The sequence below is a fragment of the Zingiber officinale genome, chromosome 1A (genome assembly GCF_018446385.1).
Source record: "Zingiber officinale cultivar Zhangliang chromosome 1A, Zo_v1.1, whole genome shotgun sequence".
NCBI lineage: Eukaryota > Viridiplantae > Streptophyta > Magnoliopsida > Zingiberales > Zingiberaceae > Zingiber > Zingiber officinale.
This window is the reverse complement of record NC_055987.1, coordinates 83,623,678-83,651,477: the sequence shown is the minus strand read 5'-3', so window position 1 is coordinate 83,651,477 and position 27,800 is coordinate 83,623,678. Positions and strand designations below refer to the sequence as shown.

General features: G+C 37.8%; 2 long non-coding RNA genes across 2 annotated transcripts; both read right to left on the bottom strand.

The window, feature by feature from the left end:
* Positions 1-17,526: 17,526 nt before the first annotated feature.
* LOC122005942 lies at positions 17,527-20,012 on the bottom strand. The gene is made up of 3 exons (XR_006118584.1): positions 19,639-20,012; positions 19,261-19,468; positions 17,527-17,588 (listed from the first exon to the last, which is right to left on the bottom strand). It is a non-coding gene; the product is annotated as an uncharacterized LOC122005942 (long non-coding RNA).
* Positions 20,013-26,376: 6,364 nt separating this feature from the next.
* LOC122005936 lies at positions 26,377-27,556 on the bottom strand. Its single transcript, XR_006118583.1, has 3 exons — positions 27,186-27,556; positions 26,808-27,015; positions 26,377-26,437 (listed from the first exon to the last, which is right to left on the bottom strand). It is a non-coding gene; the product is annotated as an uncharacterized LOC122005936 (long non-coding RNA).
* Positions 27,557-27,800: the final 244 nt, after the last annotated feature.

Sequence of the window (27,800 nt, the reverse complement as noted above, 5' to 3'; positions counted from 1 at the left end):
CTAAAACCTAGGGTTACCACCCCCTAGGGTTTTTCTTTTGCCTAATCGCAGTTACGACTTTCCTGCAAACTTGTTTTAAGTACATTAGATAACAAGGAATCTTAACTTTGAATCCCTTTGTCATTATCAAAACTTAGATTCGATCGTCGGATGCTTCCCGCACCAACAGTTTAAAGTATTGGTGCGGGAAGCATCCGACGATCGAACCTATGTTTTGATTATGTCAAAGGGATCAAAGTTAAGATGTTTTGTTTTCTGATGTGTTGAATGAGTTTTACACGAAAAGTCCTAAGTATACTTAGGCAAAAGTCCTAGCTACAGTCAGGCAAGTGGAAAACCCGAGGGGGCAGTAACCCTAGGTCATAGATTGTGGTAACCCTATGTGGAAAGCCTTGGCGGGTCGGAGCTTCGGGCAAAAATCCTAGGAGGTGGAAGCCCTAGGTTAAAATCCTGGTGTCGCGAACCGGGTAGAAGTCTGGACGGGTCCTGGACCGAACATCCAGCATGAAGACTGGAAGCATCGGACGCTGAGCAAAAGTCCAGTCGGTCTGGAGGACCAAACTAGCAAGAGGTAAACTCTCCTGAGTGGAGTAGGTGAGGATGCGTTCCCCGAAAGAGGGAAGAATAGGCGTCGGTTCGACCTAGGGTTTCTGGTAGGAAATCCAAAGTCAGAACTGGGCAACCCAAAGGCTATCAAATATTTTATTTATTATGGTTATTCTGTTCTAACTTTGTCTTGCAGGATATGTTATTGTTTTGGGACTAACGTGTCTTGCAGGTACAAAAGGAACAAGTTAAGCCTCGGATGAACAGTGTCCGAGGCGCCTCCATGGAGCTTAGAGGCGCCTCGGGTGCAAAGGGAGCCGAAGTCTGCGCGGCAGAGCTAGAGGCGCCTTGGACTGAGCTGGAGGAGCCTTGGACTGTAGCTTAGAGGCACCTTGGACTGGCATGGGCTTGCCTTCATGTGGATCATAGGAGAAGATTTCAGCGCTGATCCACGCAGCTGACTCGGCTCGTTGGGGGCACCCTCGAGGAGCTTTGAGGCGCCTCCAACAGGTTATTTAAGTAGTCTCGAGCAACACCTTCAAGATATACTTTCCTAAGCCATCTTTGTGCAACGAGCTGCTCAAGAAACGACCTAACGACGCTACAACTCGAATCCGACAACCCGAAGTTCTGAATCGACTATTTCTTTTGTTATTGGTAAATTTAACAGCTTTTATTATATGTAATTTGTAACACCTTTTCGAAATTATAGTTGTTGCCCAGTGTAAACGCTCAACGAGTGTAGGCCTTGGAGTAGGAGTCATCATAGGCTCCGAACCAAGTAAATAGCTTGTGTTCGTGTGTTGTTTTCTTTCTATTTCTGCTGCATTTACTCGAACGATTTCCGAATCCGAAACGCGTGAAAGCCACGAGCGCTATTCTCCCCCCCCCCCCCCCCTCTAGTGTGGTCTCGATCCAACAATTGGTCGCTTCGATTTGGTGCAACCACCAATCAAGCAATTTTTTCGTGGTCTTTTCAATTTTTCGAAGTCAATCAGAATTAGTATAATTGCTATATTCCAATATGTTTTCACGTTCGAATCAATTTTTGCTCAAAGTTGGTGCAACACCACTCGAGTTCATGTTCTTTTCATTATACATCTCGCACTGATAATCCAGGATCAAGTCCTGGGATTTGTTTTTCTTTTTTATTGTGTGCTAGACTCTTTAATGACTCTCCAAGAAGGTTTTAGCACAGTCCGCCCGCCACTCTTTTCCAGCGAGGACTTTGGCTATTGGAAGAATCGGATGGAATACCACCTCAAGACGCAAGTCGAGATGTGGATTATTATCCAGACCGATCTCGAACTTCCATGTGACAGCGCGGGAGAACTAGTCTCATGCATCAACTGGGATTCTAGTATAAAGAAGAAGGTTGAAGCCAATGCCAAAGCAACTTGCATGCTACAATGTGGACTGACAAAAGAAGAACTCAATAGAGTAGGACCCTTCTCAAGCGCCAAAGAGTTATGGGAAAAGTTAATCGAGCTACACGAGGGCACCTCCGACGCTAAAGTAAGTAAGCGCGACTTAATTTTCAATAAATTGTATAATATTAAAATGCAGGAAAATGAGACAGCTAGCCAACTCCACGTCCGGATACAAGATCTACTCAATGGGCTTCATGCGATTGGACAAAAGGTAGACAACAGGGACATAATCAGGTACTCCTTAAATGCCTTTCAGAGGAATACCTTGTGGGCATCCATGGTATATGCGTACAAGGTTTCTAAGGACCTGTCCTTTATTAAATTAGATGAATTATTTGCAGAGTTTGAACTCCATAAGCAGACTAATGCACGCCTGGTCGAGAAAGGTGTTACTTTGGTTGCAAGTACAAGCAGAACCCGGGAATCTAAAACAAAGTGTAAAACCAAAACCGAGTCCAAAGACGAATCGGAGGATGAAGACGAGATTGTTTCCGAGCAATTAAAGCTCGTACGAAAGATCTGTAGAAATAAAAAGGCGACTCAAACGAACACGAGGGACAAGTCCGGAGTCACCTGCTACGGCTGTAACCAGAAGGGGCACTACAAACCGGATTGTCCAAACAAAAAGCAACGAAGAAAGAAGGCATTGAAGGCAACTTGGTCCGAGTCATCAGACGAATCCGAGACTGACGAAGAAGAACCGACAAGCTTCCTCGCATTACCAGTGCAAGCCAACATTATCGAAATCGAGTCCGAGCTCGAGTCTGAAACCGAGAGTGAGTCAGAAACTGAGTCCGAGCGAAGCCACAGATCCGCATCCATTTCCGAAGGACCAAACCCCACTGTAAGTTCTCTACTCGCCAAAACTTAGTTAGATGATTTAAAGAATTTAGTTCCTTGTTAAAAAAGTTGGCTAAATTTAACATCCGGGTCAAGTCACTCCAAAAGGAGGTAACAGCCCTTAAGGAGACGACTGACTCGAGTTCTTTAACTGAGCCAGTTCAAATTAGAAGTTCAACTCAAGTCCAACAACTTGAGAAAGAAAATTCTAATTTGAAAACTTAAATTAAAGAACTCAAGGACATGTTGGAACGGTTCACCCTGGGTTTCAAGAATCTTGATCTGATTCTTGGAAAACAGCGAGTTGTTTCAACAGATTCGGACTTGGATTTAAAACCAAAAGAAAATACAAAGCATATTTATCCTTAGTTAATAGAAAAAATAGAAACATAGTCCAAACATGGGTCCCCAAGTCGAACTTGGCTAATCAAGTTAGACTTGGACTATATTGGGTCCCCAAGGATCAGATCAACTACCTTGATAGACCATATCAAGGCTATGATCCAGGGGGAGCCAATAGAAAGACCATCTTTACCAATAGATAGAATTGTTTGATGCTTGATTTTTTATTATACATGTTTAGATTCAGGATAGTTTAAGGACGTAGGCATAATTTACACGTGTCCTGTTAAACCTAGGGGTTTCAAAAAGAAAATTAAATATATAATTTCTTTGAGCGGCTCTGTCTAGGAAGTGGTGGATGATCTCATACCCAAGAAGGTCAAGTGACTCGCCACGACCTGGGAACCAATATAAGAAATGTGTATTTAATTGACTAGTTGAAAAACCTAAGTCTAACTCAAATGTAAATTAATCCTCAGAAATAATCTAAATTCAAGATAACCATCTCACAAAATTACTTAAGATTACCTGATTGGTAACTTAGAATTGGGTGAGATGGATCTAGGTTGAATCAACAGTATTAATCTTCAAATAAATTCAAGTTAATTAAATAAATTCAAATTAATCAACTCAATTAATTAATTTAAAAAAAGTTTAAATCATTTGAAAAATCTTTCTAAAAATCTCTTTTAAAAATTATTTGAAAAATTACTCAAAATTCATTTTAAAAAACTCTTTCAAAAATTATTTTAAAAATTATTTTAAAAAACTCTTTTAAAAAAATTATTTTAAAATAATTTTAAAAATCTTTTTAAAAAACTCTTTTAAAAAATTATTTGAAAAATTATTTTAAAAACATTTTAAAAATATTTTTTAAAAAAACTCTTTTAAAAAATTATTTGAAAAATTATTTAAAAATAATTTTAAAAAAAACTCTTTCAAAAATTATTTTAAAAGTTATTTAAAAATCATTTTAAAAGTTATTTAAAAATCATTTTAAAAATCATTTTAAAAAACTCATTTAAAAAATTAATAGAAAAATTATTTAAAAATCATTTTAAAAATCTTTTAAAAAACTCTTTTAAAAAATTATTTGAAAATTTATTTTAAAATCATTTTAAAAATCTTTAAAAAAAACTCTTTTAAAAAGAATTTGAAAAATTATTTAAAACTCATTTTAAAAATCATTAAAAAACTCTTTCAAAAAAATTATTTTAAAATCATTTTTAAAATCTTTTTAAAAAATCTCTTAAAAAATTATTCGAAAAATTATTTAAAAATTATTTTTAAAATCTTTTAAAAAACACTTTTAAAAAATTATTTGAAAATTTATTTTAAAATCATTTTAAAAAAACTCATTAAAAATTAATGGAAAAATTATTTAAAAATCATTTTAAAAATCTTATAAAAAAACTCTTTTAAAAATTATTTGAAAAATTATTTAAAATCATTTTAAAAAACTCTTTAAAAAATTATTTGAAAAATTATTTAAAAATAATTTTAAAAATCCTTTTAAAAAACTCTTTTAAAAAATTAATTGAAAAATTATTCAAAAATCTTTTTAAAAACTCTTTTAAAAAATTATTTAAAAATTATTTAAAAATTATTTTTAAATTATTTTAAAAAAAACTCTTTTAAAAAGTATTTGAAAAAATATTTAAAAATCATTTTAAAAAACTCCTTTAAAAATTATTTGAAAAAGTATTTTAAAATCATTTTAAAAATCTTTTTAAAAACTCTTTTAAAAATTATTTGAAAAATTATTTAAAAATCATTTCAAAAATCTTTTAAAAAACTCTTTTAAAATTTATTTGAAAAATTATTTAAAGATCATTTTAAAAATGTTTTAAAAAACTCTTTTAAAAATTATTTTAAAAATTATTTTAAAATTATTTTAAAAATCTTTTAAAAAAACTCTTTTAAAAAAGTATTTGAAAAATTATTTAAAAATCATTTTAAAAATCTGTTAAAATTTTTTTTTTAAATTATTTGAAACATTATTTAAAAATCATTTTAAAAATCTTTTAAAAAACTCTTTTAAAAATTATTTGAAAAAATATTTAAAAATTATTTTTAAAATATTTTCAAAACTCTTTTAAAAATTATTTTAAAAAAATTTAAGTATCGCTGCTAAAGCCAAGTGTTCTTTGTCAAACTTACCTTCAAAACTTTTCTAAATTTTTGTTGAAAAATATGTATTTGCTAAATGTCTTTCAAAACAACAATTATTGTCAAAAGTGTTTTAAATTTATCTAAGTCTTTTTCAAAGTTTGCTAAATAGTTTTCAAAATTTTCTAAATAGTTTCAAATGAACTTAGCTAAGTGTTTTTCAAAGCAATTATTTAAGAAGCTAAGTTTTTGTTGAAAGCACTAAGTCTTTTCAAAAGCACTTTCAAAATTAGGTAAGTTTTTTCAAACACTTTCACAAACTCTTAAACATTTTTTTGGTTCAAGTTTAGCTACTCTTCAGGGGAAGCTCAAAATCACCTAGGATATATTGTCATTCTCCCTAATTAAAATCTTTTTGATTTATGTCAAAGGGGGAGAGAGGTCAAAGTTAAGGGGAATATTATTTTCTTTGCATTTCTTCTATGCTTAAAATTATTTATGTTATTGTCATAGTTTTACTTAACTTTGAACCGTGTCGCCATAATAAAAAAGGGGGAGATTGTTGGTGTGGGAAGCATCCGACGATCAAACTTATGTTTTGATTATACAAAGGGATCAAAGTTAAGGTGTTTTATTTTCTGATGTGTTGAATGAGCTTTGCAGGAAAAGTCCTAAGTATACTTAGGCAAAAGTCCTAAGTATACTTAGGCAAAAGTCCTAGCTACGATTAGGCAAGTGAAAAATCCTATGGGGCAATAACCCTAGGTCATAGGGGGTGGTAACCCTATGTGGAAAGCCTTAGCGGATCGGAGCTTCGGGCAAAAATCCTAGGGGGTGGAAACCCTAGGTTAAAATCCTGGTGTCGCGAACCGGGTAGAAGTCTGGACGGGTCCTGGACCGGACGTCCAGCATGAAGACCGGAAGCATCAGACGCTGAGCAAAAGTCCAGTCGATCTGGAGGACCAAACTAGCAAAAGGTAAACTCTCCTGAGTGGAGTAGGTGAGGACGCGTTCCCCGGAAGAGGGAACAGTAGGCGTCGGTTCGACCTAGGGTTTCCGGTAGAAAATCTGAAGTCAGAACCGGACAGTCTGAAGGCTGTCAGACATTTTATTTATTATGTTTATTCTGTTCTAACTTTGTCTTGCATGGTATGTTGTTGTTTTGGGACTAACGTGTCTTGCAGGTACAAAAGGAACAAGTTAAGCCTCAGATGAACAGTGTCCGAGGCGCCTCTATGGAGCTTGGAGGCGCCTCGGGTGCAAAGGGAGCCGAAGTCTACGCGGCAGAGCTAGAGGCACCTTGGACCGTAGCTTGGAGGCGCCTTGGACTGGCATGGAGGCGCCTTCATGTGGATCAGAGGAGAAGATTTCAGCACTGATCCACTCAGCTGACTCGACACATTGGAGGCGCCCTCGAGGAGCTTTGAGGCGCCTCCAACAAGTTATTTAAGCAGTCTCGAGCAGCAGCTTCAAGATATACTTTCCTAAGCCATCTTTGTGCAACGAGCTGCTGAAGAAACGACCCAACAACGCTACAACTCGAAGCCGATAATGCGAAGTTCTGAATCGACTATTTCTTTTGTTGTTGGTAAATTTAACAGCTTTTATTGTACGCAATTTGTAACACCTTTTTGAAATTATAGTTGTTGCCCAACGTAAACGCTCAACGAGCGTGGGCCTTAGAGTAGGAGTTGTCACAGGCTCCGAACCAAGTAAATAGCTTGTGTTTGTGTGTTATTTTCTTTCTATTTCCACTGCATTACTCGAACGTTTTCAGAATTCAAAATGCGTGAAAGCTACGAGCGCTATTCACCCCCCCCCCCCCCCCCCCCCCAAAAAAAAATCTAGCATGGTCTCGATCCAACATAAAGTAGTTAACCAAAAAAAATTAATTAAATTAAAGCTAACTCAATTAAAATTCATAATTAATTATAAAATTATAATTAATTTCAAAATCAAATTAATTATAAAAGTTTAATTAATTTCAAAATCTAATAAACTTCAAAATCTAATTAATTACAAAATCATGATTAATTTCAAAATCTAAATTAATTATAAAAATTTAATTAATTACAAAATCACAATTAATTTCAAAATGTTAATCGTAATTTCAAAATGTTAATCATAATTTCAAAATGTTAATTATTTTCAAATCATAATTACTTTCAAATCATAATTAATTTCAAAATAAAAATCATAATTAGTTTCAAAATGTTAATCTTAATTAATTTCAAAATATTAATCATAATTTTAAAATGTTAATTATTTTCAAATCATAATTAAATTATAATTATTTTAAAATCATAATGAATTTCAAAAACCTTAATTATTTGATTATTAATTTTCAAATCATAATTAAATTTTAAAATATTAATTCTTAGATTTTCAAAATCTTAATTATTTTTAAATGATAATTAATTTTCAAATCATAATTAATATATAAGTTTATAATTTCGAACATAATTAATTTTCAATATATTTTCAAAATCTTTAAAATTTTAATTATTGTCAAATGTTTAAATCTAATTAAAATTATATTTTAAAATATGAAATTTAAACTTAAATATTTTAAAATTCAAAATTCAATATTTTTGAAATTCAAATTTAACTTAAATTATTTTTGAAATATACTTCAATATCATAAATATTTTTTAAAGTTAAAAATAAAATCAACTTAACTCCATCTCACACAAACTCATAAGCTGAACATGCTTGATAGCTGTAACACCCCACTCTTCTCGCTACTGGACTGTGAGGGCGGAGTGCTACTGGACTACTAACTTTACTTAACTGTCCTTGTTCACATGTTGATAGTAATTCCTAAAACTCTCGGAGAACTCAAAACTTACAATTAACTAGCAGCAGAAGACTAAATGACTCATCTAATACATTCTTAATAAATGACAATTTTAATAAATTCTTATACTAGGTCCCAAGGCTTCTATAGTCCAGACATCACACATCTATCCGCACCTCCTTGTCGCCTTCCTTTGCTATAACTTTTCCTTTCCTTTATCTGCAGTAAGAGAAAATGCAACTATAAGCAAAATTGCTTAGTAAGCGCTATCTAACTCACAAAACTCGAATATGCATGTGAATATACTGAAATCTAAAAGCTGAATGCTCAAAAGGAAAACTACTCATGCTCATCTACAAGCAAAAGAAACATACTGAAATGCTAAACGTGTAAAACAAATCTATACAATCATGCTAGCATAATCTTGCTGAATTTTAAACACTTTCTGAATCTTATTTCACTTGTTTAAAAACTTATACTTTAATACTTCAAAATAATAATCAACTTTCTTCTTGGGCTCAGGCGTAGTACCATCTTATGCGTGTTCTCTAATAGGTTGGGGTAGCGAGCCACTAATCCTAAAAGAGCAGACCTCGGTCTACCAGGGCCAAGACCTCGGAATTGGACACCTGGATTTGTTTAACGACAACCTCGGAAGTCAGGTACTAGACTCTTAAATAAAGTAAAATACTTGTTATCTTTTATTACTTCTAATATATAATGCCTCGGCATTTTCTTTAAGCACCTTGTGTGCCAAAATCCCTAAAGCCTTGACTTTGGGATCTACTTAAGGCCTTGGCCTTTCTCTTTCTTTTCTTTATCTTTCTTACACTTGTTAATACTTCTAATAAAAGAATGCTTCTTTAAAAACTGAAATGTTTAAACAAATTCTAACTTTGAAATGCATAAACAAAAATCTGTATACTATGCTAATCAAAATTCTGCATACTATTCTAATCAAGATTCTGCATTCTATGCTACACTATTTCTGCATACTATGCAAACATAAATTCTGCACTATAATACTTAACCAAACTGCACTATAATCTTTTTCTTTAAAAACTACACTATAAGTTCCACCAAAAATCTGCACTACAAGTTTCACCAAAAATCTGCACTATAAATTTCACCAAAAATCTGCACTATAAACTTTAAAGAAATCTGTACCATAAGCTCTTAAGAAATCTGCTCTAAAGAAATCTGCAGTTTAAGCTCTAAGAAATCTGCACTACAAGCTTAATAAAAATTTGTACTATAAGCTTACATAAAAATCTACACTATAAGCTTAATTGAAATCTGCACTATAGGCCTACATAAAAATCTGCACTATAAGCTTAATTAAAATCTGCACTACAAGCTTAATTAAAATCTGCACTATAAGCCTATATAAAAATCTGCACTATAAGCTTAATTAAAAATCTGCACTATATGCTTAATTAAAAATCTGCACTATAAGCTTAATTAAAAATCTGCACTATAAGCTTAATTAGAATCTGCACTATAGGCTTAATTAAAATCTACACTATAAGCTTAATTAAAATATGCACTATAGGCTTAATTAAAAATCTGCACTACAAGCTTAATTAAAATCTGCACTATAAGCCTACATAAAAATCTACACTATAAGCTTAATTAAAATCTGCACTATAAGTCTACATAAAAATCTGCACTATAAGCTTAATTAAAATCTGCACTATAGGCTTAATTAAATATCTGCACTACAAGCTTAATTAAAATCTGCACTATAAGTCTATATAAAAATCTACACTATAAGCTTAATTAAAAATCTGTACTATAGGCTTAATTAAAAATCTGCACTACAAGCTTAATTACAATCTGCACTATAAGCCTATATAAAAATCTGCGCTATAAGCTTAATTAAAAATCTGCACTATAGGCTTAATTAAAAATCTGCACTATAAGTGCTTCTCATGCTTCGAATTCAAGAAGAACAAAGGTCCGAAACTACTCCTACTGCAGGTGAGAAGCACTTACCTTGCTTCTTGGACTCACAATCGAACAAAAAGGGCTTCTAGGACCTTGGCCGGCCGCCGGAGACGATGCCCTAACTCTCTTTCATTTTCTGCCCGAGCTCCGCCATCGTACGCAGAAGAGAAGGAGAGAATGGTTTAAGTCACGGGAAAATAGAGCATCAACTTATCCCTTTTTATAACTTAATATTTCTGTTAACTCCTTAAATAAATTCGCTACCTTTTCTAAATAGACAAAACCAACATCAACTTATCCCATTTATAATCCAATATTCTGTTAATTATCTTAAATAAATTCGCTACCTTTTCTAAACAGACAAATCCAACATCAACTTATCCCTTTTATAATCCAATATTCTGTTAACTATCTTAAATAAATTCGCTACCTTTTCTAAACAGACAAATCCAACATCAACTTATCCCTTTTATAATCCAATATTCTGTTAACTATCTTAAATAAATTTTGCTACCTTTTCTAAACAGAACCGCCTGCTTGACAACTTGGTCAGCCGGATTTGCTTAAGGCTTGGTTCGGCCGGAGGTTGCAGGTTTGAATCTCGGTTAATTTTCTTTATTTTTTGCAACTTGTTTCTTTTGGTAAAAATACCAAACGAACTCCAAAAATTGCATAAAAATACTCTAAAAATTTCTAAAAATCTCTAGAATTTTTCTAAAGCATTTCTAAATATTTTAAAGTACTATTAGGACTCGAAATGAGGAAATTTGGATTATTACAATAGCCTAGAAAGGGTGAGATGGAAAATCAGAAAATAATGACTTTTATGTTTATTTTACATGCTTGGACTTTAGGACCCTAAAACTTAAAAGAAAAATATTGGCATTAATTAAGGGGGAGTAAAAGGAAGGTTAAGGCATTAAGTTTTTTTTGTTACAACATTATTTTTCAAGATTTCAAAGTTTTTTTAAAAACAAAGGAGTTAAGTATTCTTTCTCAAAATTTCAAAGTTAATTGTTTTTTTAAAAAAAGTTTTAAAATATTTTTGAAAAAGGAAGTTCAGTAAACTTTATTTGAAAAGGCAAGTTCAAATACTTTTGAAAAAGTTTTAAGTTTGTGGAAAAGTACTTAACTGTGCTTTTTATCTTAAAATCTTTTTTTTAAAGGCTAAGTTTTAATCAAATTAAGTTGTTTAAGATAAGTATTTTTCAAGCTAAATATTTAACTAAGCTTTTATCAAAATCTTTTTTAAGCTAAGTACTTAACTAAGCTTTTTATCAAAAAAAATTTTAAAAGCAAATACTTAACTAAGTTTTGATAAAGCTAAGTATTTGATAAAGTTTATTTTTAAAAGAATTCATCTTCTTAGCTAAGTATTTTTACAAGGAATTCTTTTTAAAGTTAAATATTTTATCAAAATCTTTTTCAAACCTAAGTGTTTATCAAAATCCTGTTAGAGCTAAGTTTTTCTCTAACTCTTTTTTAAAAGCAATTATTTTCAAAGCTTAAGTTAAACTAAGTTTTTATTGAAAAAGCTAAGTATTTTCAAAGCATTTCTAATTTAGCTAGGTGTTTTTCAAAGCAATTATTTTCAAAAGCTAAGTTTAGCTAAGTTTTTTTTGCAAAAGCTAAGTCATTTTCAACGCTTAAAAATTAGCTAAGTTTCTTTTTTCTACCTTTCAGGAAGAGTTTAAAGTTAAACAGAGTAAATTTTTACTATCTTTACATGTGAAACATGTTGGATCGAGACGTGCTAGAGGGGGGGGAGGGGGGGTGAATAGCACTCGTGGCTAAATCGTTTGATTTGTAAAACACTCGATTAATTAAGACGCAGCGGAAAAAAAAGCAAACACACAAACACAGAGGAATTTACTTCGTTCGGAGCCTAAGGTGACTCCTACTCGAAGGCCCGCGATCCTTGATCGCTTCCGGTGGGCAACAACTATAAGCTCGATTATTACAGACTAAGTATTACAGGAGATGCGATAAAAGAAATCTATACCGACGATGAAAAAGAGGAATCTTGGAGCTCTGGGTCGTCGTAGACGTGTAGCAGCACTTCCGGGAGTCTTTCGGAGCAGCACGTTTAGTAAAGAAGGCTTGAAACTTGTTTTTCTGAGCTGCTGGTTGAACCCCCTTTATAAACAGTGTTCAAGGCGCCTTAAACCCTTTCAAAGCGCCTTAAGCTTGAATCTTATCCCGTTCTGCTCGCTGGGATAATTCTTTGACTGCCGCGACCTGAAGGCGCCTTAAACCCATTCAAGGCGCCTCCAAGCTGTCTAAGGCGCCTTAAACCCCTCCAAGGCGCCTTAAGCCTCCTCCTCGCGCCAGCTCAGGATTTTGAACCCGAGGCGCCTCCAAGCCTCATGGAGGCGCCTCGGACACTGTTCATCCGAGTTCTTCTTTGTGTTTTTGGTACCTACAACTATGTTAATCCAAAAATACCTGCAACACAAAGTTAACACAAAATAATAGTGTGAATATGAAATTATGACAGTCTCCGGACTGTCCGGGTCTGACTTCGAATTTTTGACCGGAAACCCTAGGTCGACCCGACGCCTACTGTTCCCTCTACGGAGAACACGTCCTCACCTACTCCACTCAGAAGATTTACCTGTTGCCAGTGCGATCCTCCAGATCGACTGGACTTTTGCTCAGCATTCGACGCTTCCGGACTTTCTGCTGGACATCCGCTTCCCGGCTAGTCCAGACTTTCACCTGGTTCGCGACACCAAGACTTTCCACCTAGGGTTACCACCCCCTAGGACTTTTGCCTGAAGCCACCGACCTGCCAAGACTTTCCGCATAGGGTTACCACCCCCTATGACCTAGGGTTACCACCCCCTAGGGTTTTTCCCTTTGCCTAACCGCAGCTAGGACTTTTCTCCACCTAGGGTTTCCACCCCATAGGACCTAGGGTTACCACCCCCTAGGGTTTTTCACCTGCCTAACTGCAGTTAGGACTTTTCCTGAAATACTCATTCAACATGTTAGATCACAACACACCTTAACTTTGAATCCTTTGCCATTATCAAAACTCAGGTTCGATCGTTAGATGCTTCCCGCACCAACAATCTCCCCCTTTTTGATTATGGCAACCCAAATTCAAAGTTAAGTAAAAAAACATGCGATAACAAATAGATGCATTAAGTTTTAACCAAGCTTAAGTAAGTAAACTTTAAATGCAAGCACAGTTAAGCTGGAAACTTTTAACTTTGTAATACTAAACTCCCCCTTAATAAAAGCCCTCCTTTTTGTTTTTTGAATTTTCCTACTTTTGAATTTTCCTACTCTCCCCCTTTGCCATATATCAAAATATACCAGTGTGAGGGAAGTCTGAATTTTTCAGAAGAGCAAGTTAGTTTGATGTTTAACTTTTTAAAGAGGGATAAGAGTAGACAAGATTTGAAAATTTATCATTTTTTTTTAAATCTGAAATTTTTAAACACTAGTAATACTTAGAAAAATTTGAAATAGCTTTTATAACACTTAGCTTTGTTATAATTAATTTTCATTGTTTAACTTTTTGCTAAGTGAAATAAAAATTAAAAAATAAGAATTTTTCTTTTGAAACATTGACTTAGCTTTTAATTTTCATAGAAATCACTTAGCTAAGCCTTTTGCAAACTTGACTTTTGAAGGAGTCTTCAAGGGTGATTTTGAAAAGATGTAAAAGTTAGAAAATGTATCTAAAGTTTTAAGTATTTTAGCTTAAAAACATTCTCAAGTTTGAAAGATATTTAGTTTAAAGTCTTTTGTTAGCAAAGAGGGAGTACCTAAATGTTTAGTTAAGTTAAATTCAGTTTGTCGTTAAGTCCAAGCATGAGTCAAGTTGAATAGCAATGTAATTGGTGTTGATCAGGTATCAGAGCCCTAAAGTACAAGCATGCTAAATCTAAATATTTCTATTTGAAAAGTTTTTTCAAAAGATATTTAATTAAATTTGAAAAGCTCTTCAATAGAAACTTGATAATTAGTTTGACTCCGTTCACTCCCCCTTAACTAATGCAAACATGAATCCCTATAATGAGTCCTAGAATCCTAGAGTCTAAAAATATAATGGGTCTTTTATATTTTGTTGAATTTTTCATCTCACCCATTCTAGGTTTTCAGGCATGTTTGGTTTATGAGTAAGTGTCAGATAAACTTTGTCAATTGAAAATATAAGTTTGAATTTCAAATTAGTAAATATTAAACTTGAAGACTATAGTGAAAATTAATTGGAGTTAACATTTGCAGTCATAATATGATTTGAGAAGAAAAGATTTTTTAAACCCTTTTAATTTTTTGAAATTAATTGAATAATATTTTGAAAAAGTTTAAATGATTTTGGAATGATTTTTCAAAGATTTTGAAATAATTTTCTAAAAGATTTTGAATAATTTTAAAATGATTTTGAAATGATTTTTCAAATATTTTAAATGATTTTGAAAAGATTTTTGAAAAGATTTTTTAAAATGATTTTAAAATGATTTTGAAAGATTTTTGAAATGATTTTGAAAGATTTTTAAATAATTTTGAAAGATTTTTGAAATAGATTTTGAAAGATTTTTGAAATAATTTTGAAAGATTTTGAAATAATTTTGAAAGATTTTTGAAATAATTTTGAAAGATTTTTGAAATAATATTGAAAGATTTTGAAATAATTTTGAAAGATTTTTGAAATAGATTTTAAAAGATTTTGAAATAATTTTAAAATGATTTTTGAAATAGATTTTAAAAGATTTTGAAATAATTTTAAAATGATTTTGAAATGATTTTGAAAGATTTTTGAAATAGATTTTTAAAAGTTTTTTTTTTAAAATAATTTTGAAATTAATTTGAAAATGATTTTGAAATTAAGTTTAAAATAGTTTTGAACAGATTTTGAAAATGATTTTGAAATTAAGTTTTAAAAGAGTTTTAAAATAATTTTGAAAAGATTTTGAAAATGATTTTGAAATTTTTCAAATAAATTTTAAATTGATTTCATTAAAAAACATGATATTAATTACGAATTTAATTTTGAATTTGAACTTTTAATTCCTTAGTCATCTCACTTGATCTAAATTGTCAATCAGGAAACCCTATAATTGTTGTGAGATGAATTATGGTTGAATTTTGGGGTAAGGTTTAACTTTGTGTTAGATTCAGGTTTAACTTTGGGTTCAACAAGTAAGCATTTTTTGGATAAACTTCTGGGCTATGGTGAGTCACAAGGAACTCATTAAAGTAACCATGCCTTCGAGGTTTCCCAAATAGTCCTACCCATTAAACTTAATACTAAACCCTGGTCTAACTAGTTAGGATCCATTTAAGGGTAGCTTCGGTCAGTTCCACTTGGCCAAATGCACCAGGTCGAAGCCATATCTTCCTAGACATGCGATGCCCAAGTTTCCCTAACGTACTATCATCCAAAAACTTCACCGGTACTGTGGTTAAAGTTAAACTCAACCCTTTTTAAACTGTCCTTAATTACCCTGCCGGGTAATCTACTCTTGTTTTACCCATTTCGGGTAAATTAGGTTCAGTTACCCTGTCGGGTAGTTCAGTTGGAGGTGCCAGCTAGTTTGGATCCACCATCTATTTTTGAATTTAGAATTTTGAATTTAAATTAAATTTGATTTTTGAGTTTTATTTTAATTTCAAAATTTTGATTTGAATTTTGAATTTTGAAATTTAATTTAATTTTGAATTTAGAATTTATAATTTGATTTTTGAATTTTATTTTAATTTCGAATTTGTAATTTGAATTTTGAATTTTAATTTAATTTTGAATAATTTAATTTCGAATTTTAAATTTAGATCTTGTAATTTAATTTTGGGTTTTAAATTTTAATTTCGAATTTAGAATTTATAATTTGAATTTTAATTTGGTTTGATTAATATCGTTTTTCTTTTTGCTCCCCCTGGATCATGGCCTCGATGTGGTCTATCGAGGTAGTATATTTGATCTTTCGGGACCCAGTATTGACCAGATCCAACTTGATTGATCAATTTGGACTTGGGGACCCATGCTTGGACTGATTTACTACTTTGTTTGTTTATTGAGGATAAATAGGATTTATATTTCTTTTTTACTTTTGTATCCTAGCCCAGTTCTGTTGTAGACAGCTCTTTGTGTCCCAAGAATTAGATCCAAATTCTTGGAACCCAGAGAGAACTTTTCCAGAGTAATTTCTAACTTGTTTAACTGATTTTTCAGATTTGAATTTTCTTTCTCAAGTCGTTGTACTTGAGTTGAATCTTCAGTTAACGATTTTGAGTTAGTTACTCCTTTAAGAGTGGTTATTTCTCTTAAAAGTGACTTAATTTTCAAATTTGTAAAACACTCGTGGCTAAATCGTTTGATTTGTAAAACACTCGATTAATTAAGACGCAGCGGAAAAAAAAGCAAACACACAAACACAGAGGAATTTACTTCGTTCGGAGCCTAAGGCGACTCCTACTCGAAGGCCCGCGATCCTTGATCGCTTCCGGTGGGCAACAACTATAAGCTCGATTATTACAGACTAAGTATTACAGGAGATGCGATAAAAGAAATCTATACCGACGACGAAAAAGAGGAATCTTGGAGCTCTGGGTCGTCGTAGAAGTGTAGCAGCACTTCCGGGAGTCTTTCGGAGCAGCACGTTGAGTAAAGAAGGCTTGGAATTTGTTGTACTGAGCTGCTGGTCGAAACCCCTTTATAAACAGTGTTCAAGGCGCCTTAAACCCTTTCAAGGCGCCTTAAGCCTGAATCTTATCCCGTTCTGCTCGCTGGGATAATTCTTTGACTGCCGCGACCTGAAGGCGCCTTAAACCCATTCAAGGCGCCTCCAAGCTGTCTAAGGTGCCTTAAACCCCTCCAAGGCGCCTTAAGCCTCCTCCTCGCGCCAGCTCAGGATTTTGAACCCGAGGCGCCTCCAAGCCTCATGGAGGCGCCTCGGACACTGTTCATCCGAGTTCTTCTTTGTGTTTTTGGTACCTACAACTATGTTAATCCAAAAATACCTGCAACACAAAGTTAACACAAAATAATAGTGTGAATATGAAATTATGACAGTCTCCGGACTGTTCGGGTCTGACTTCGAATTTCCGACCGGAAACCCTAGGTCGACCCGACGCCTACTGTTCCCTCTACGGAGAACACGTCCTCACCTACTCCACTTGTCACGCCCCCAGGTAGTCCCTGTCCGAAGAAATTTCGGCAGCATCTCCCCTGTACGACGGACAATATGAAGCTCAGTATACATATATCTCCATACCTCGGCCACACACGGCCGGAATAATACAATACAAAAGAACAAGCCACGCAGTTTATATCAACATTCCACATAATTCAACATATAATCAATCCACGCAGTTTAATAAGGAAAGACGATATAAAATCTCGAAAATATATGTACACATCCTACTCCACTACATCGAAGAAAACCAAATCCACGAAGTAATGAAAATATCTGCAGCGGAAAACAATAGTAGTAAACCCGAATGTTCAATGTCCACAATACAACCCACAATACAAGTATTTAAGATGCAAAAGCAGAATAAATCCGACAAAGAAAATCCTCGCGACAAAGGGGCTAGCGACTGGAATCTCTCCTGACGGCCTCAACCTGAAAAATAGTAACAACGGGGTGAGTTCAAAGAACTCAGCTGGTAAACCAATAGACATGTACAGCAATATATATCCACCAGTAAAAACCTAAGGTACAGTCTCCTAAACCATATGATCAATAGTACAGTTCTCTAACCATACAATCTATATAGTACAGTCTCCTAAGTATAACAGGTATGCAAGACTAAATAAACTGCAGTAACCAACAATAAGCATGCAATACAATATACTGCAAGAATATAAAAAGTGCATAACTGAAATAAACTGTACTCACCTGCGAGGCTCGGGCGAATGACTGTGAGCATACACAGATAAAAATAGTCAGAGCAAAAGCATATAACTTGTATGCATGTCAATCATATGCAATCACCAAAATGCATCAATCATAAATAATGCAATCTGTGCATATGATGCAAATGACATGTCCTGGTCACCCCTACTGCCATGCTCAGCCGTCTCACACACAATGGTGAGACCGAGTGGGTAGGGCTGTGACAACCGTGCACTCTGCCGTCACTACCCCTGATGAGTGACCAAGTGGACGGGATGCTGTCGGAGTACACCTATCCTCCTGCCTCAAACATAGTGAGGGAGCGTAACGCTCTCATCTCCCGGTACACAATGACGGGGAGGGACCCCGGTGTGCTACCACGCTCCTGTCACGCTACCCATGAGCGTCCTAGCGGAGCACTACCGGGCAATCTACCATACACACCCTGAGTGTTGTGCCACTACCCATGCAGTGAACACGTTGTGTGCGGGTCCATGTAGCCGGCCGACGAGCTCAACAATAATGGAGTCGTCAATCGCCCAGCATGCAATCATGCAATATGGTGCATGCGGCTACAGTATGTCATACCTGAACATAGCCTCCTCCATATATGTGGGTGCCCAAAAGGTAAACGCATATATATAACCATGATATAAACAGCATAAATCCAAAGACATCACATATAACAATGATGTAAGTATCATGAATCCAAGAGCATGTATCACACATGTAAAGCAACTAATCCAGTAGAGTAGAACACTATAGATATGCATCTCTATGAACATATTTACACATGGCAAGAGATAAAATATCCAATCCTGAAGTAAAGCAACTAGCAGATGAAGCATGTGATAGGTATCAACTAGCTAAGACCAAGGGGGAGAATAATCTACTATCTACCACTAGTAAATATATATAAGCTACACATATCATAAGACATTATCAAAAGATAAGTCAGAGGGTACCCGCCTCCAATAGAAGGTACAATCAAGCAATCCAAGGTCGAGACGCCTGTCTCTAATCCGAGTCCTGTGTCAATCAAACAATATATATATATTTTATTTAGCTAAATCCAAATGAATAGCTAAATAAAATCCCTAAACCTAAATTAGGGCAAAGCCCTAATCACAACCTCAATCTACATAATTAAATCTAATGGTTAAATAAGATTAGTTACCTAATCCCTAATCACCAATTAGATTAGAAATCCAATCTTAGATTAAATCCAATAGTTGACTAGGGTTAATTGTCTTAACCCTAATCATTCCATTAGTTTAATCTAAGCAATTAAATCTAATCACAATCAACATAACCCTAATTCATCCACAACAGGCATAACCATCTAAAATAACCAAACTACATGATGATCTACTACCCAATCAAAAATCCTACACCATACCTTAACCTCACAGCCCCCTATTGATGCTGGAACAAAGTGTTCTGCTCGATGGAGTAGCTGCCGGAACCAAAGAAACTCCACAGCAAGCACAGACCTCACCTCCTGATCGGATCAAGAAGGGTTCAATCAATGGAGATCATGGATCACACAATAAACCTTCAAGCCTTTGCTCGGCAACTCAATTGATCCCATCATCTCCAACCAAAACCTAAACCAACCACAATAAGATGACCAATTCGATCAGAGAAGAATCCAGCACAAGAAGATTCAAATCCAAAAGAAGAACCCTAATCTAGCTAAACCCTTGAATCAACAAGGATCCAGTGATGAATCAAGAGGCAATTTCAGAAGAGGGGCTTTCGGTTAAGGCTGGCTTACCCACGCCGGCGATCGAGTGATACAGATCCGGACTAGGGCACCTCTCCAAGCTTCGGTAGGCGATTGGTTGGGAGTCGACGCAAGATCTGGTCCTTCACCGTGCCCTAGCCGCCGCACCTTCGGCGATCGGCCGCAAGCACCACCGGAGCAGAGACCCTTCGGCCGAAGGCAGCCCGGTCTTCCTTGGCACCGTCGAGATCCAGCGATGAGTTCCTCAGGATCGGCGACGAAGGCTAGAGAGATCGAGGAAGGAGAGGGTCGCGTAGGAGGAGATCGGCTTCCAAATCCGCCGGACAGAACCCCCTGATCAGATCCAGCTCCTCGGCACCGTCAAGCTCCGGTGACCCCACTAGTTTCCGTCGAGGTCGACGATCACTGGAACCCCCGGCTGTGCTTCGTCCGAGAGAAAGAGAGGTCGAGAGGAGTTGGGGAGATCGGGGAAGAAGGTGTTCGGGTTGGGTGAAGAGTCGGGTGAATCGGCGATGGGGTTTGGGGGAGAAAAGAAATAAAGGAAATGAATTTATATATTAACACATTTCCTCACTTAAACGAGTATCCTAAACAGGCTTTATCCGAGCCCAAAGTTTATCCCCTCAAAACCCTCCGTACGAGCTCCGAAAAATTCCCAGAAAATTTCTAAAAATTCCTGAAAAATTCTATAAGGCTATTTCCCAAATAACCTTATTTATTTAAATTTTTCCGAGATCTCACATCCTCCCCTACTAATAAAAATTTGATCCCCAAATTTCGCTATAACTAACAGCAAACACTAAAATATAACCAAACAGTATAAATGCCGAAAGAAACGCTAACCCACATACCTCAAGTCAAAAGATGGGGGTATCGAGCTCGGATCGTATCCTCCAGCTCCCATGTAGCCTCCTCGTCAGAATGATGCTGCCATCCGACTTTAACCAGTCGGACAGTCTTGTTCCGTAGCTGACGCTCCCTGTGGTCCAGAATCCGCACCGGAACCTCCTCGTAAGTAACATCAGGCTGAATAGGAACAAATATATCTGACAGAACATGTGCCGGATCGGATACGTATCTCCTCAGCATAGACACATGGAATACATCATGAATGCCAGCTAGAGATGGTGGTAGCGCCAGACGGTAAGCTACTGCTCCAATCCTCTCCAAGATCTGGAATGGTCCAATATATCGGGGAGCTAGCTTACCTCGGAGACCAAATCTCTTCACCCCTTTCGTGGGTGAAACTCTAAGAAATACGTGATCACCAATGGAGAACTCCAGGGGTCTCCGTCTCTGATCAGCATAACTCTTCTGACGGTCCTGGGCCTCTGACATCCTCCGTCTGATAGTGCGAACCAACTCTGCATCCTGCTGAGCTCTCTGAGGTCCTATCAACTGGGCCTCCCCAACCTCTTCCCAGAGGATGGGTGTCCGACAAGGCCTACCATACAACACCTCAAACGGTGCCATCTGGATAGCCGAATGATAGCTGTTGTTGTAGGCGAACTCCACTAATGGCAGGTGGTCCTCCCAACTGCCTCCGAAGTCCATGACACAAGATCTCAGCAAGTCCTCCAATATCTGAATAGTCCGCTCTGACTGCCCATCTGTCTGCGGATGGAATGCCGTACTGAAACGAAGCTGTGTGCCCAAGGCCTGCTGCAGACTCTGCCAGAATCGGGACGTGAACCGTGGGTCTCTATCAGATATAATGCTCAACGGAACTCCATGCAATCTGATAATCTCTCGACAGTATAACTCAGCTAATCGATCCAGAGAATCAGTCTTCCGGATCGCTAAAAAGTGTGCGGATTTGGTTAATCGGTCAACGATTACCCAAATCGCATCATGACCTCGTCGAGTCCTAGGCAATCCTACCACAAAATCCATAGTGATATGCTCCCACTTCCACTCTGGAATAGGGATCCTCTGAAGTAAACCAGCAGGTCTCTGGTGCTCAGCCTTCACCTGCTGACAAACAAGACATCTAGCTACAAAATCTGCGATGTCTTTCTTCATGCCGTTCCACCAATAGGAACGTCTCAAACCGCGATACATACGAGTCCCACCTGGGTGGATAGCAAATCTAGAACGATGAGCCTCCTGAAGTAACTCCTCCATGACCGGGTGAGACTGAGGTACACATAATCTGCCTCAGAAATAAACAATACCTTCGTCATCTCGTGTAAACTCGGTCTGCTGTCCGGAAGCTATCTAGCTGCTAATGAACTGTAAATGCTGATCTCCGGCCTGGGCCTCTCGAATCCTCATCCTGATCGACGACTGAGCAACCATGGTAACAAGAATACCCTGCTCTGTCCGTCCCTGCTCCTCAAGGCCCAACTCGGAGAATCCCTGAATCAAGTCCGTGACTAAAACTCGGTGACAAGTTAAAGTCCCTCTGGACTTCCTGCTAAGTGCATCAGCAACCACATTAGCTTTACCCGGATGGTAGCTAATAGTACAATCATAGTCCTTCAGGAACTCCATCCATCTCCTCTGTCGGAGATTGAGTTCCTTCTGCGTAAAAATATATTTGAGACTCTTATGATCAGTAAGAATCTCAAAAGTAATACCATAAAGATGATGTCGCCAAATCTTCAAAGCAAAGATAATAGCGGCTAGCTCTAAATCATGTACTGGGTAGTTCTTCTCATGCTCCTTCAATTGACGAGAAGCATAGGAGACTACCCTACCGTGCTGCATCAAAACAGTGCCCAAGCCCTGAAGAGATGCGTTGTGTAAAGTACGAATCTGTCATCACCAGAAGGTAAAACTAAAACTGGTGCTGATACTAATCTCCGCTTCAGCTCCTGGAAGCTGGTCTCACAAGCCTCTGACCATGTGAACTTCACGCCTTTCCTAGTCAGACGTGTCAATGGCATAGCAATGCTGGAGAAACCCTCAACGAATAGTCGGTAATATCCAGCCAAGCCCAAGAAACTACGGATCTCCTGGACTGACTTCGGCTGCTCCCAGCTAGTGATAGCCTCGATCTTCTGAGGATCTACAGAAATACCACGGCTAGACACCACATGTCCCAGAAAATCAACTAAGGGAAGCCAAAATGAGCACTTGCTGAACTTCGCATACAGATGATGTCGTCGAAGAGTCTCCAAGACTATGCGAAGGTGCTGCGCATGTTCCTCCTCGGAACGTGAATAGATCAATATATCATCGATAAACACAATAACAAACTGATCTAGATACTCCAGAAAGATACGGTTCATCAGATCCATAAATACTGCAGGAGCATTGGTAAGCCCAAATGACATTACCAAAAACTCGTAATGTCCGTATCTGGTGCGGAAAGCTGTCTTCTGAATATCAGAATCTCTAACTCTCAGCTGATGATATCCAGACCGCAGATCAATCTTAGAATACACTGATGTATCTGATAGTCACTGCATTCAGCTGCCTATAATCGATGCACAACCTCAGAGTACCATCCTTCTTCTTGACGAATAGTACTGGAGACCCCCACGGAGATACACTAGGGCGAATAAATCCCCTATCTAATAACTCCTGGAGTTGGACCTTTAGTTCGTCCAACTCTTTCGGTGCCATACGATACGGAGCTTTCGATGCTGGTGCAGTCCCTGGAATCAGCTCAATAGCAAACTCCACTTGCCTTCGAGGAGGCAAACCTGGTAACTCGTCTGGAAAGACGTCTGGATACTCTCGGACCACTGGAACGTCTGAGAGCTGAGGGCTACTGCTGTCGTCAGTATTAATCAAAGATAATAGAAATCCCTGACACCCATGTGATAGCAGTTTCTGCGCCTGTATCGCAGAAATGGTCGATATCCCATCGTCTCTGATGCCAGTGAAATCCCAAGAGGGTTGGTTCGGAGGTCGAAACGTAACCACCCTCTTCTGGCAATCAACTGTGGCATGATAAGCAGACAGCCAATCCATACCCAGGATAATATCGAACTCGACCATCTCCAGTACTAACAAATCTACGGTGAGTATGATGCTACCAAAATCTAACGGACAACCTCTGACCTCCTGAGTGACATCCAAGGTATCACCAGATGGTAAGGAGACGGTCAGTCGTCGCGGTCTACAAGAAGGTAGTCTACCAATCTCTCTCATAAATCTCGTATATATAACAGGCTGCTCACCTATAATCGAGCGCTGTGTCCCACCAGATCTCTGCCCCGTCTCGTAAGTGGTAAGCAGCCAGCTCAACCTTCTCCCACTCGGAGCAGGCCATGTAAAAGAATGTCCGCTCCATAGACTCTATCCAAGATTGAGCCACGCTCGGATCAGTCTCCCCGCGAAATGGCGTGAATTGGCTTTTCACCAACTCCGCCAAGGCTGGGATCCATGCTCGTGCCACAACCATATCCGTAGATATCGCTGCGGTACTGGGCAGAATCACTGGAGTTGATCTTATGGGTGGTACTGATGGATAGGTTGGAAGAGGTACCACTGGTGCTGCCACATAAACAGGGTAGGAACCACTAGTGGAACGACAGAGTAGGCATAAGTAGGGACGACTAAAGGTACGATGGGCGGTACCGGGTAAGATGTAACCGGTATGTAGTAACCAGCACAGATGTCCGTGGTGGTACCGAGTACGCAGTAGGCACGGCTAGAGAAGGTGCCGAGTACCCTGTAGGTACTACTGGCGGTACAGGCGAGGTAGGTACCTCTGAAGTCGGAACCGTCAGGATCTGACAGTCTAACGTGGTCACAATACCCTGAGGAGTCTATCCCTGACGGACAGGCTCAACCCTAACAGAACTCTCTGGAGACTCTGTCTCTAGAGAATCGATCGCCCTCATACATGCGCGACCACGTTTAAGTACTAGAACACGTATCATATATGTAAAAAAAATGTTATACAGATATCACTACAGGTATGAAAACTATAAAATTACCTGATTTACCTATTGCCGTCTGGAGATATCCTGTCGCTGCATAGCCCCCAAATAGAACCAATAAAACCGCGTCAAAATACCTCGGAATTCCGAAACGATAAAATCGACGAAAATCCGTACAATCCGAAATATCCAGATACGCACGCAAAACTCGTAAGAACCAGTATCAGAACTGCTCTGATACCAAAAATTGTCACGCCCCCAGGTAGTCCCTGTCCGAAGAAATTTCGGCAGCATCTCCCCTGTACGACGGACAATATGAAGCTCAGTATACATATATCTCCATACCTCGGCCACACACGGCCGGAATAATACAATACAAAAGAACAAGCCACGCAGTTTATATCAACATTCCACATAATTCAACATATAATCAATCCACGCAGTTTAATAAGGAAAGACGATATAAAATCTCGAAAATATATGTACACATCCTACTCCACTACATCGAAGAAAACCAAATCCACGAAGTAATGAAAATATCTGCAGCGGAAAACAATAGTAGTAAACCCGAATGTTCAATGTCCACAATACAACCCACAATACAAGTATTTAAGATGCAAAAGCAGAATAAATCCGACAAAGAAAATCCTCGCGACAAAGGGGCTAGCGAATGGAATCTCTCCTGACGGCCTCAACCTGAAAAATAGTAACAACGGGGTGAGTTCAAAGAACTCAGCTGGTAAACCAATAGACATGTACAGCAATATATATCCACCAGTAAAAACCTAAGGTACAGTCTCCTAAACCATATGATCAATAGTACAGTTCTCTAACCATACAATCTATATAGTACAGTCTCCTAAGTATAACAGGTATGCAAGACTAAATAAACTGCAGTAACCAACAATAAGCATGCAATACAATATACTGCAAGAATATAAAAAGTGCATAACTGAAATAAACTGTACTCACCTGCGAGGCTCGGGCGAATGACTGTGAGCATACACAGATAAAAATAGTCAGAGCAAAAGCATATAACCTGTATGCATGTCAATCATATGAAATCACCAAAATGCATCAATCACAAATAATGCAATCTAGGCATATGATGCAAATGACATGTCCTGGTCACCCCTACTGCCAGTCAGCTATCTCACACACAATGGCGAGACCGAGTGGGTAGGGCTGTGACAACCGTGCACTCTGCCGTCACTACCCCTGATGAGTGACTGAGTGGACGGGATGCTGTCGGAGTACACCTATCCTCCTACCTCAAACATAGTGAGGGAGCGCAATGCTCTCATCTCCCAGTACACAATGACGGGGAGAGACCCCGGCGTGCTACCACGCTCCTGTCACGCTACCCATGACCGTCCTAGCGGAGCACCACCGGGCAATCTACCCTACACACCGAGTCTTGTGCCACTACCCATGCAGTGAACACGTTGTGTGCGGGTCCATGTAGCCGGCCGACGAGCTTAACAATAATGGAGTCATCAATCGCCCAGCATGCAATCATGCAATATGGTGCATGCGGCTACAGTATGTCATACCTGAACATAGCCTCCTCCGTATATGTGTGTGCCCAAAAGGTAAACGCATATATATAACCATGATATAAACAGCATAAATCCAAAGACATCACATATAACAATGATGTAAGTATCATGAATCCAAGAGCATGTATCACACATGTAAAGCAACTAATCCAGTAGAGTAGAGCACTATAGATATGCATCTCTATGAACATATATACACATGGCAAGAGATAGAATATCCAATCCTGAAGTAAAGCAACTAGCGGATGAAGCATGTGATAGGTATCAACTAGCTAAGACCAAGGGGGAGAATAATCTACTATCTACCACTAGTAAATATATATAAGCTACACATATCATAAGACATTATCAAAAGATAAGTCAGAGGGTACCCGCCTCCAATAGAAGGTACAATCAAGCAATCCAAGGTCGAGACGCCTGTCTCTAATCAGAGTCCTGTGTCAATCAAACAATATATATATATTTTATTTAGCTAAATCCAAATGAATAGCTAAATAAAATCCCTAAACCTAAATTAGGGCAAAGCCCTAATCACAACCTCAATCTACATAATTAAATCTAATGGTTAAATAAGATTAGTTACCTAATCCCTAATCACCAATTAGATTAGAAATCCAATCTTAGATTAAATCCAATAGTTGACTAGGGTTAATTGTCTTAACCCTAATCATTCCATTAGTTTAATCTAAGCAATTAAATCTAATCACAATCAACATAACCCTAATTCATCCACAACAGGCATAACCATCTAAAATAACCAAACTACATGATGATCTACTACCCAATCAAAAATCCTACACCATACCTTAACCTCACAGCCCCCTATTGATGCTGGAACAAAGTGTTCTGCTCGATGGAGTAGCTGCCGGAACCAAAGAAACTCCACAGCAAGCACAGACCTCACCTCCTGATCGGATCAAGAAGGGTTCAATCAATGGAGATCATGGATCACACAATAAACCTTCAAGCCTTTGCTCGGCAACTCAATTGATCCCATCATCTCCAACCAAAACCTAAACCAACCACAATAAGATGACCAATTCGATCAGAGAAGAATCCAGCACAAGAAGATTCAAATCCAAAAGAAGAACCCTAATCTAGCTAAACCCTTGAATCAACAAGGATCCAGTGATGAATCAAGAGGCAATTTCAGAAGAGGGGCTTTCGGTTAAGGCTGGCTTACCCACGCCGGCGATCGAGTGATACAGATCCGGACTAGGGCACCTCTCCAAGCTTCGGTAGGCGATTGGTTGGGAGTCGACGCAAGATCTGGTCCTTCACCGTGCCCTAGCCGCCGCACCTTCGGCGATCGGCCGCAAGCACCACCGGAGCAGAGACCCTTCGGCCGAAGGCAGCCCGGTCTTCCTTGGCACCGTCGAGATCCAGCGATGAGTTCCTCGGGATCGGCGACGAAGGCTAGAGAGATCGAGGAAGGAGAGGGTCGCGTAGGAGGAGATCGGCTTCCAAATCCGCCGGACAGAACCCCCTGATCAGATCCAGCTCCTCGGCACCGTCAAGCTCCGGTGACCCCACTAGTTTCCGTCGAGGTCGACGATCACTGGAACCCCCGGCTGTGCTTCGTCCGAGAGAAAGAGAGGTCGAGAGGAGTTGGGGAGATCGGGGAAGAAGGTGTTCGGGTTGGGTGAAGAGTCGGGTGAATCGGCGATGGGGTTTGGGGGAGAAAAGAAATAAAGGAAATGAATTTATATATTAACACATTTCCTCACTTAAACGAGTATCCTAAACAGGCTTTATCCGAGCCCAAAGTTTATCCCCTCAAAACCCTCCGTACGAGCTC